A 12,173-nucleotide genomic window follows, 5' to 3' on the forward strand; every position below is an offset into this window, starting at 1 on the left:
GAAAAAATGTCATAGTATAGTAAGGCAGACAAAAATGTGAAAAAATGTCATAGTATAGTAAGATGTCAAAAAAACATCAAAAAATGTCATAGTATAGTAACATGTCAAAAATGGTCAAAAAATGTCATAGTATAGTAAGGCGTCAAAAATGTGACAAAAATGTCATAGTATAGTAAGGCGTCAAAAACGGCAAAAAATGTCATAGTATAGTAAGGTGTCAAAAATGGTCAAAAAATGTCATAGTATAGTAAGGCGACAAAAATGTGAAAAAAATGTCATAGTATAGTAAGATGTCAAAAAAACATCAAAAAATGTCATAGTATAGTAACATGTCAAAAATGGTCAAAAAATGTCATAGTATAGTAAGGCGTCAAAAATGTGACAAAATGTCATAGTATAGTAAGGCGTCAAAAACGGCCAAAAAATGTCATAGTATAGTAAGGTCAAAAATGGTCAAAAAATGTCATAGTATAGTAAGGCGTCAAAAATGTGTCAAAAAATGTCATAGTATAGTAAGGCGTCAACAAAATGTCATAGTATAGTAAGCCAAAGGCAAAAATGTCATAGTATAGTAAGGCGTCAAAAATGTGACAAAAATGTCATAGTATAGTAAGGCTGTCAAAAAATATGGAAAAAAATGTCATAGTATAGTAAGGTGTCAAAAATGGTCAAAAAATGTCATAGTATAGTAAGGCAACAAAAATGTGAAAAAATGTCATAGTATAGTAAGGCAACAAAAATGTGAAAAAATGTCATAGTATAGTAAGGCGTCAAAAATGTGACAAAAATGTCATAGTATAGTAATGTGTCAAAAATGGTCAAAAAATGTCATAGTATAGTAAGGCGTCAAAAATGTGACAAAAATGTCATAGTATAGTAAGATGTCAAAAAACATCAAAAAATGTCATAGTATAGTAACATGTCAAAAATGGTCAAAAAATGTCATAGTATAGTAAGGCGTCAAAAATGTGACAAAAATGTCATAGTATAGTAAGGCGTCAAAAATGTGACAAAAATGTCATAGTATAGTAAGGTGTCAAAAACGGTCAAAAACTGTCATAGTACAGTATGGCGTCAAAAATGTGACAAAAATGTCATAGTATAGTAAGATGTCAAAAAACATCAAAAAATGTCATAGTATAGTAACATGTCAAAAATGTCATATGTCATAGTATAGTAAGGTGTCAAAAACGGTCAAAAAATGTCATAGTATAGTAAGGCGTCAAAAATATGAAAAAAATGTCATAGTATAGTAAGGCGACAAAAATGTGAAAAAAATGTCATAGTATAGTAAGGTGTCAAAAATTTGAAAAAAATGTCATAGTATAGTAAGGTGTCAAAAACGGTAAAAAAATGTCATAGTATAGTATGTCGTCAAAAATGTGACAAAAATGTCATAGTATAGTAAGATGTCAAAAAACATCAAAAAATGTCATAGTATAGTAACATGTCAAAAATGGTCAAAAAATGTCATAGTATAGTAAGGCGTCAAAAATGTGACAAAATGTCATAGTATAGTAAGGCGTCAAAAACGGCCAAAAAATGTCATAGTATAGTAAGGTGTCAAAAATGGTCAAAAAATGTCATAGTATAGTAAGGCAACAAAAATGTGAAAAAATGTCATAGTATAGTAAGGCGTCAAAAATGTGACAAAAATGTCATAGTATAGTATGGCGTCAAAAATGGTCAAAAAATGTCATAGTATAGTAAGGCGTCAAAAATATGAAAAAAATGTCATAGTATAGTATGGCGTCAAAAATGGTCAAAAAATGTCATAGTATAGTAAGGCAACAAAAATGTGACAAAAATGTCATAGTATAGTAAGGCGACAAAAATGTGACAAAAATGTCATAGTATAGTAAGGCGTCAAAAATATGAAAAAAATGTCATAGTATAGTATGGCGTCAAAAATGGTCAAAAAATGTCATAGTATAGTAAGGCGACAAAAATGTGAAAAAATGTCAAAGTAAGGCGACAAAAATGTGAAAAAATGTCATAGTATAGTAAGATGTCAAAAAACATCAAAAAATGTCATAGTATAGTAACATGTCAAAAATGGTGAAAAAAATGTCATAGTATGTTAAGGCGTCAAAAAAGGTCAAAAAATGTCATAGTATAGTATGGTGTCAAAAAATATAAAAAAAATTGTCATAGTATAGTATGGCATGAAAAATGTGAAAAAATGTCATAGCATAGCATGGTGTCAAAAATGTGTGTGTTGATGTTCAAATTGCGAAAATATGAATAGTAAAAGGAAGAATGAGAAATTCAACAGTTTGTCTTAAAAAAAATGGAACTCTGTATCTGGAGAGAAAAGCTACTGTTTTTTGGGGAAAATCATAACTGTTTAAAAATTTACATCCAGCCTCTGGAAACCAGATTGGACAGAGGTGTTAAGTCTTTTATGTCTAAACAAGCCAAACATGTTAACTGATTGACACTCATCATCACCTCATACTGAAGCTTTATACTGTCAAACTGCAGGACAACAGCATGATAAAACCAGTCTCTAGGAAATCTTCATGTCTCTGTCTCTTCTCTCTGTGAGCCGAAGTTTACTGGTTGAAATTTGAGTCCTGTGGAGAAAAATCAGAAACAACCACCGTTAATGAAAAGCACCAACTTTTTAAACCATCTAAATAAAAGCACAGCTGCTGGATATAGTGGTATACTGGAAGGTGCTCTACCTCTACAACTTCCAAAATTAGCAAAGACAACTTACCTGATTCAATGATACATGTAATTACAGTCCTATTAGCTGTGAACTTTTGCAATCATAAAGACTTTTGCATAAACCCACAAAGATCATCAGTGTTATCATCTGTCCACATCTCCTTAATCACAGAAACACAATTAAAAATGACTGGAAATGGAAATATGGCCAAAGGATATCATACAAAGAGAAGGCCAATGCTAAAGCGAAAGGTAACGCTTACCACTAATCAGCTAGCTCGTTAGCCTTACCTACACCGCAGATGTACTCAGCGTCCAGCCTCACTCGTGTTTGACAGTTTCAGAGCTTGTTTTAGCATTCAGACTTTTGTAGGAATCAAGTTTCTCACAGTGCTTACAAATGGAAAGGACGAAGTCACTCAAACGTTGGTTTTACTCTGTATTTTCACTGTTTTTTCTCACCCTGATTCTCCACCGCTCTGCTAAGCGCAGGTCACAGTCAGCGAGGACAGACACCAGCCAACATTGGCAAAAAAAAATACTGATTGGTCGGCTGATTCTGCTTGACCTAAAAACCTCTTCTGAGGTCAAAATAGCTTCAGTTTTTAATGTGATTGACTGTGGTAAATTCAGAAATCCGTCACCCAGATCTAGAACTCAGTGTCAAATTGTGCAGATAGTTACTTCAGATAGTCACGTTACCTTTTAGAAAGTGGTCACTGCACACAAGAGTATTATCTGACTCTGCAGGTGAAGGCTGGAAGCTATTTGAAAGATTGGAGAAACCGTTAACAACGCAAACCTCAGGCATTTAGAGAGCCAGTGATGGTACTTCCCAGCTAGAGAATCACTTTCTGCCCTCCACCTGCATTTCGCTAACATCAGATGCTAACAAACTACTAGTTTAATGTAGTTATAAGCCATGTAGCTGAGAATAATTAGCAGTAATGGTAACAGGATTTTACTGTTCTGGCTAAAACGGAACATTTTCTCCAGAGTTAATGATAATTTACTTTCGACAGCAGGAGCTTTTCTCTACTTCCAACTACTTTTATAGAGCTAGTAGAAACTGAACAGGTTGAAACTCAACCACCTCTGGCTAAAATTAAGCTAGCACCAATGTCACATCTTCATTTTCTTGGAAGGCCTAATCTATTAAGCTATGTTAAGATTCATTCACATATCAGCAATAAAAAAAGATGAATAACATGTAAACTCCACATTGAATTGAAAAGCATATTTTTGTTTTTCCAGTAGTTTTATTATTAATGAACTGGTTTTGTCTGTAAAAGGACAGAGGTGGGATGGGGAGGAAAAAACAATGTTTCCACTGTTGTCAGTCCAAAACTTTTCCACCAGTTCTTCATGTCTTCAACAGTCTATACTTGCATATTAAAATCCAGAAAACTTCCTCCTGGGAGACGTTCCTGTGCTCTGTCTGCTTTTCTAAAAGATGTGGGTAAAAACAGGGACGTAACAATTTGATGTCGGGAAGGTGGGAATGTTATGAGTTGTTTGGGGTTTGGGGGTTTTGTCACACACAGTAACGCCGGCGCCATCGTCGCTCCTGAATCCAGCTGTGATGACAGTTCAGTTTGCGGAGGGGTGGAAGGACAGCTGCTGGGTCGGGTGAGTCTGAACCTGAACAGCTGCAAGAGACAACACAAAAATGTACCATTACAAAAGGCTTCTAGACAATAGTTCAACATTTAGGTTTATTGCTTTATATCACTACCAGACTCCATTGACAAAAACAGGAACAGGAATGTTTTTGTCAAGGGAGTGTGGAGGTGATATAAAGCGATGTTTCTGGTTAAACAAAGAAAACCTTAAATAAGGCTGGGTTTACCCCCCTTTGCAAGTATTTATGTTAAGCTAGGCTAACCAGCTGCTGAATGTAGCTTCCTATAGCATTAGCTGTAACATTTTCTTCCTGTTTTTCTGCCTCTGTTGTGGCCCACAGGACAAGCTGTTTTACCTTGTGGTGGTCCGATGTAGAAGTGTTGTGGCGCCCCCTGCTGGGGTGGCGGGCCGTGCTGGGGGTTGGAGCCGCTGCCCTGCTGAGGGGCGTAGTGCAGCATGACGGGTGGGGGGGCGTGGCCGGCGGTGTGGTGAGGTCCTGACATGCCTCCTGGGATGTGAGCCTGCAGGGGACGACAGTAAAAACAGAAGAAGGAGCTCAGCTACAGATATTTGAACCAGGACCTCATGAGCTGAGTCTCTAAACCCCGACCTGTGTGAGCTGGCTGATGGAGGGGAAGCCATGGGGCAGCGGCTGGTGGGTGGGGAGGCTGTATCCCTGCATGGTGAAGGAGGCCTGAGGGGAGCTGTGGCCCGGCGGCAGGTTGGGAGGAGTAGGAGCCGACAGACCTCCAGAGTGGAACATGGACTGAGGCTGAGGACCGCCCTGACTCGACTGAGAGGGAACAAGTGAGGAGGCAGAGTTAAAATCAGATAAACATCCAGCGTTCGTCACAGCAGGAGAGTCTGCATCACTCTGGCTTTAAAACACCAGAGTAGTGTGGACGCAGCCTGAGTCGGCAGCAGCACCCACCTGAGAGTGTCCTGGACTGGGTGCTGTGTGCTGGGGTGGGGGCTGGTTTCCGGTGGGGGTGCTGGAGGGCTGGGGAGGATGGATGGAGCCCGAGTGGTGAGAGAACGACTGAGCAGCTGAGAGCAAGAAAAGATGGGGGATTTAAAAACAGCAGAGTCGCTGATCGAAGGTAGAATCAGAGTCTTAAAGACCAGGTGTGACCCCCCACGTCCCTCCTTACCATACATGGCTTGCTGTGGCCCCGGACCCTCAGCCTGGCCGGGGTACTGAGGACCAGGACCCATCGGCTGAGGAGGGGCCCCAGACGTCAGCATCCTTGCGCCCCCCTGCAGCATCGAGTAAACGGTCTACAAATTACAAAGGAAACAAAATGAGGTCTGTGTTGGATTATTGAAGAACAAACACATGGACACGCAGAAACCCTGGTCACCTGTCCGTGATAGTGCGGGGGCATGGCCTGGATCACCTGACCATACTGCAGGTAGGACAGGGGGTAGGGTGAAGCCACCAGTGGGGGTCCAGCTGCCGAGGCTGCGGCTGAGATCATGGGGGAGGCCGGGGAGGTGTGGTGCTCCGGGCGGGGCCCCACCACCGGGCCTGAAACGACGACAGTGTTCATGGAAGTTTATTGGATTTTGTCACTTTTTTTTTTTAAACTTAACTCTGTTTTTAAAGTTTTACAGTTCCCATAAAATTAGCATGTTAGCATGTTAGCATGTTAGCTCTTCCTGTTGTCAGTGTGTTTCTGGTTAAATGTCTGAAATAAGGTCTGTGGTTTTAACACAAGCTCAAGACATTTTCAGGTTTGATTCTCCGACATAAAATGGGTCAGTAAATCCCCCACTCCTGATGTTTGAAGCTTTTACGTGTCTTAAAAAAGGCGGTTGCTAACGAGTGTCTAAATGAGACTACAGAGGTTGTCGGGGACGTTAACATGAAAACCCATCTACTCACCAGTCCACCTTTACAGCCTCGTTGTGTTTCTACTCACGCTCTTTCAAACTCTCACTAACTTTCTAAGAAGAAAGGCTTTTGTAGAAGAGCTCAGAGCTAAGTTAGTGCGTACCTTTAGGTCTGGGGTATTTGCCCTGGTTGACAGTCGACATGGTGTACTGATACATCTGAGGAGCCTGAGGAGACAAACACCAGTTAATCTGCTGCTGTTTTACCCTTTTAGACGACGTGACGAAGAGAGGGGTTCAGACCTGGATGGAGTGTCCCTGGATGGGGATCGGGGAGACGTAGGACAGGAAGTGTCCGGGGGGGCTGCTGTAGAGGGCCCCCCCTCCCTGCTGTCCGGGAGGAGGCACCACCACAGAGGGGCTGGGAGGGGTCGGTCGAGGAGGAGTGGGGGTCGACGCAGGTTTCTGTCCCAACACAGAGAAAATATCTTTATTAAGAATAGGTGCAGCACTGATCAAGAACAGAGAGTTATTAAAGAGGACGATCCTTTAACTTTAAGCAGAAACATCTCTACATGTCAAACATTTGAAATAAATGTGTTTATTTTTGTGACAGTCTCATGAACTAACCAGTGCTGAGTTTCCTTTAATTGGAAGAAATTCTTTTGCGTTTGGATTCAGTGTTGAGTTTTTCACTTGCCTGCAAACAAAAACCAAGAAAACAGAATTAAATTTCCTCCAACATTAACATTAACAGAAGTTATTATTATGGTTCCTTACGCTGCAGCAGCAGACGCAGCCTCTGTTCGTTCACTGCTCTCTGTACAGGCCTCCTCCCCGCTGCCGGGGGTCGAGGTCGTCTGAGGCGTCCCGGTCTGCGCCCCCTCCGGCCCTGAGGACCGGGAGCCCGGAGGAGCCGGAGGAGTCGGAGCGGCAGCAGGGGAGGTGGTGGAGGCGGGGGGAGCTGCCTCCGTGGTCGGCTGCAGATCTTGGGCGGAGGAGGTGAGGGAGGGGGCGGGTTTAGGTGGACTGGAGGAGGAAGGAGGCAGGGCGGAGTGATGAGGAGGATCTGACGCCGCGGTCGCTGACGGAGAGGAGCTGGGCTGCAGCTGATGAACAGAGAAGACGAGTCAACTCCAAAGAAGTTACAACAAAACAAAACACATTCACAGTCTGCTGCTCGCGTGCTAGCAGAACATATCTCCTACATCAGTGCGCCGGTGTCGCTCAGGAAACATTGACATTATTTAAGAACATCACAGTGAGATACAAACTGTGCATCACCCCGCTCTCACCCTGAACTCTTTCCCAAACTTGCGAAGCTCCTCCAGCTGTGATCTCTGCTGAACTGACGGAGCTGAGACAGAGACACAGGAGCAGAATCAAACACCAGCATCACCTCTGATCTCAGGTGTAAAAAGCTACTCACAGAGGACAGGTGACAGGTGTCTCTCACCTTTGCTGCTCTTGCCTTCCTGAGGACTGGACAGACTCTCACTTCGCTCTTTAGCCGCTGAACTCAGGATTTCATTCACTGAGGAAACAACAAACAGATTTAATCGTGTATTTGACTCAGATCTGAAAACTTAAAGCCACTGGATAAAGTCTCACCATCGACGGGGAAGAGAGGGGTGGGGCCTGAGGGTTTGCTGCTGCTGCTGCTGGTGGTGGTTGCTGTGGTGACAGCGGAGGAGGAGGAGGAGTCCAGGTAGGCCGGGCCGACCGGGGGGAGGTCCTGAGGAACGGCGTCTGGTTTTGGAGCACGAGAGACTGCAGGACGGACAGATGGATAAACAGAGAGAGAGAGAAGTTAGTCACAGCTCTGTTGCCCCCTGCTGGCAGCTCATAAGCCCCGCCCCCTCCGTGTTAGTGGAACCACTGATTTTTAACCTGACACTGTTTTATTCAGTGTTTTCACCAGTTTTAATGATCAGGTCTGTTTGTTTTGGAGAGGAGCAGACCTCTGAGGAGAATTCAGCTCCTGGTAAAAACCTTTACGTCGGTTTGTTTACCTGCAGGAGAGGACTGGGAGTTTGGGGTTCGTCTGTTGCTCTGAAGTCTCTGAGATTTCGGGGAAGTTCTCAACGTAACTGAAGAGGAGAGAAGAGCAGTGAGAACACAAACACCAGTCTGGAAACTTTCACTGTTCTTTCTTTTCATCTTAATAGGACATCTTCCTCTGAAAGCTCATTGATTTTAAATTTCAGCTAACACACACACACTAACAGATGGAGGCAGTGGTATTCCAGCAGCTCCTGGTTAAATCCCTGTTTTTCTCTATGGAGTCTGGTAGAGATATACAGAGATTTAATAAATTTAATAAAACGCTCTGTCTCTCCTCTCTGTCATCGTGTACCTCCGTTAACAGACGAGCGGGTTGCGTCGGCGAGCGCCTGTGGATGTGACAGGGAGTGTGGGAGAACGTGATTGGAGCAGGGCGGGCTGCCGGCTGTAGGTGGGCTGCTCTGTGATTGGTGAGGAGAGTAGGCGGTTCTGACGGACAGCGGGCTGCTCCTGTCAGAGGCCGGTTTGGGTGAGGAGGAGCTGGGCGGCGGGTGCCTGGAGGAGGAGGTGGGTGCTGCAGATCGACCAGCTCCACCCCTCGCACCGCCGCCGGAGGACAGGCCAATCTCTCGAGCCCGGGGGAGGTATTTACCTTCCCTGGAAAACAAGATGGAGGAGAAGTAGCGGTGAGAGGAATCCTGTGGCCTCCTCCCTTCATTTCACATCGCTGGTTGGTAACTAAACGTAAGACCTTTTAAAACCTTGAAAGGCCTGAAATCATTTTTCATGCCCTGCAGAGATCTGCTCCTACCTGCCGGTGGAGGAGAACCCGGGGCTGCCCCGCTCCTCCCTCTCTCGGACCACCGGAGCTGTATTTCTCCTCCTCGCTCCGACCCTCGTCGTTCTCTAAGGAAACCCGGCGGCGGTACTGAAGGTTGCCCTCGATCTCGCTTGCTAACCGGGCCGCTCGCGCCTCACGCTGCCGGTACACCTCCGAGTTCCCCCTCTCCAAAGGCATGCTGGGAAAAGAGCAGGCAGGAGGAGGACTGTCAGGGAGGTTCACGTTGGGAGTGAAGTTCGTCTTAAACTGATTCAGACGTCGGTTTTATTTTCTGAGCGCAGCTCTCTCTCACTCACGTGTACATGGAGAGGCTGGAGTCGTACGTGGATTTGACGCCGTACGCCTCCTCGTTGAACTTGAACATGTCGTTGGCGTCCCAGCCGTTTGACTGACGAGGGAAAAACACAAACATGAATCAAGAACAAGAAAACAGATAATGTTCTCACAAATTACATAAAGAAAAAAGCCGACTACTTTCTCACAGTTTGAAGTCACAAAAACATGTTAGAACTTTAATCTTAAACCAGATGAAGTATCTTTGTCATTGGCGCCACAGAAAAACATTGATTCAGTGTTTTTTTTTAAACTGATTATAATAACTTATGAATATAATAACACTGATTTTTAACATGAAACTAATTGATTTGTTTGTTTTTTTTCAGTTTTAAAGATCAGATCTGTTTGTTTTGGAGAGGAGGATCTGACTCCTGAACCAGGAACACTGGAGGAATCTGGACCCAAATGAGACACACTGAGTTGTTTAACAATGAAAAAGAATAATCCATGATGTCCTCAGTCAGAGTTTCAGAATAAAAGTTCAGAATTAGTTTGAAATACAACATTGCTGCAAAAACAACAGACTTTCCCATGCTTTTATTTTGTGGGCAAAGTTGCTAAAGAGGAAGTGATTCTGTGGCTAACTGTGTGTGTGTGTGTGTGTGTGTGTGTGTGTGTGTGTGTGTGTTTTCTCACTGTGTCTGACTCCAGCTCGAAGTTTTCTCCGTTTCCGTCTCCGTCCCACCTCTGCAGCACCTTCTCCCTGTGCTCGCCGTTCACCCCGCGACGAGCTGATGGCCGAGTCAGTGAATGTGTCTGCGCGCACACGCACGCACACACACACACACACACACACACACACACACACAACAAAGAAGTCAACCATTTAAAGCGGCTGAATGTGATTATGTATTATATGGTTATATATGACCTCTGTTACCTCTGACAGCAAAGTTCAGATCCACGTCCCTGCAGGTCATGGTGACCAGGTCGGTCGGGCTGAAGATCATGGTGTCAGTGATGTCCTCAATCTTAGGCGCAGAGGTCTGACCTCGACCTCCTCCTCCTCCTCCTCCTCCTCCTCCTCCCTCTTCACCTCCACCACCTCCATCGCTCTGTTTATGAACAGCGTCCACAGCGAGCTCGCACTGATCGACAGGAGAAGTGAACACAGGTGAATCACAGGTCAGATAACAGCTCAACCTGCAGAGTAAACTGTTTGTTTTTACCTGTGAGCTCAGAGTCTTGAAGATCCCTTCGTACACGGCGCCGTTTTTCACTCTGACGTCACAGGTGGAGCCCTGAGATCAGCAGAGGAGAGATTCAGTCTTTCTGTTCACTATCAGAATTAACCAGGACCAGAGTCTGACCAAAGAACAGGCGACTCACCACGACCGCTGTGAGGAAATGCAGCATCCGGGCGTTATTATAAACACCTTCAAATACCTGCAAACACAGACGAGACGATGACAACAAATCTTTATCGCTACAGCCTCACTTAACAAAAACTCTTAATTAGAAATAAAAGGTCAGGATTTGAGGCGGACACATCGTATTAATTATTTCTGGAGCCAATTATTAAACTGATGTTAAAGTTTAATAAAATTCAACGACAACATTTCAACTAATAATCTTTTTTAATAAATAAATAAGAATCCTTTTGGTTTGGAGCGAAAAGAGTCGACTACTTAAAGTTTGTCTTTTATCTGAGCAGCAGAAAAGTCTCACCTGCTGAAAAGATCATAAAAACCTTTAAAGCAAATAAAGAAGACATCATATTATAAAAGAGTATTTATCATATTTATTAGATTATATATGTTAAATTTATATTAATCTTATTATATATATTTATTTATACTATTTATTAAAACATTTTTTATACTTTAACAGCAACATAAAGACATTAATAACTTAGAGCTTTAAATTTACTCACTTTTGAACTTTACTTAATTCATGCAATAATAGTTTTACTCTATTACATTTACCAGTTTATTTACTTTGAAAATGGGCTAATAAAATATTCAAGACACATCTAAACTGGCTATTATTAAATTTACAGAGGATTTTTTCTGCAAAAATTTTACTTTCATTTTATACTTTGGGTGGATTTAGCTGATAACATTTAAATACTTATGTAACTGTATTTTGAATACAGGACTTGTCCTTGTAATTGAGTATTTTTACGCTGGTGTATTACTACTTTTACTGAAGTAAATGAGCTCAGACCTGACTCCACTGACTGTCATTAGATCTGGGTGATGGCCGCTCCCAGTCTTTAGTTTACATGTAGTCTCTGTCTTTACAGACACCTCAGCAGCCTGAGTGATTACTGTCACTGAGGAACAGGATGTTCCTGACCACAAAAACACAACTCTCACCTCACCACAGGAGCTGCACACCTGTGGGATAAATAATTCACCAGCCGCTCAGAACATCACAGCTTCGTGTTTAACTAATACTGAGACTTACCAGGCTGCTGACAGGAGATGACTGGGTCTGTGATGGTGGCTTCATTGTGTTCCTCGTTCTTTAAAAGGGTGAAAACAGAAATGTCAGCTAACAGCTAAAGATACTTCACTGAGAACAATAAAAACAAGCCTCACACTGCAGCATTTCCAGCGAACAAACCACAGAGTTAAGATTGACACGACATGACTTCATAAAAATGAAGTTAACCGCCTTAATCTTTGCTGTTTCTCTTCGATATAAAGTCAGAAGATCTAAATCATGTTGTTGTTTTTGTACAGAATAGTAGAAGCAGCTAGCTTGGTAAGCTAACGGAGCTAGCTTCGCGTAGACGTCGAGTTGTACCAAGAGACACAGACAAAGCGCGATAAAAGTCGCTGTCACCACATTAGAAACTGACACGTGATCAAATCTGAGTTATAAATTATACTTTTTAGTCATGTGCATCCTGTTATTC

At 42.9% G+C, this 12,173-nt stretch overlaps 1 pseudogene; it reads right to left on the bottom strand.

Moving 5' to 3' along the window:
- Positions 1 to 3,912: 3,912 nt before the first annotated feature.
- On the bottom strand, positions 3,913 to 12,159 carry LOC108892241 (ataxin-2-like protein; annotated as a pseudogene).
- Between the last annotated feature and the right edge of the window lie 14 nt (positions 12,160 to 12,173).

This window comes from Lates calcarifer, unplaced genomic scaffold, assembly GCF_001640805.2.
Source record: "Lates calcarifer isolate ASB-BC8 unplaced genomic scaffold, TLL_Latcal_v3 _unitig_2132_quiver_2380, whole genome shotgun sequence".
Lineage (NCBI taxonomy): Eukaryota > Metazoa > Chordata > Actinopteri > Centropomidae > Lates > Lates calcarifer.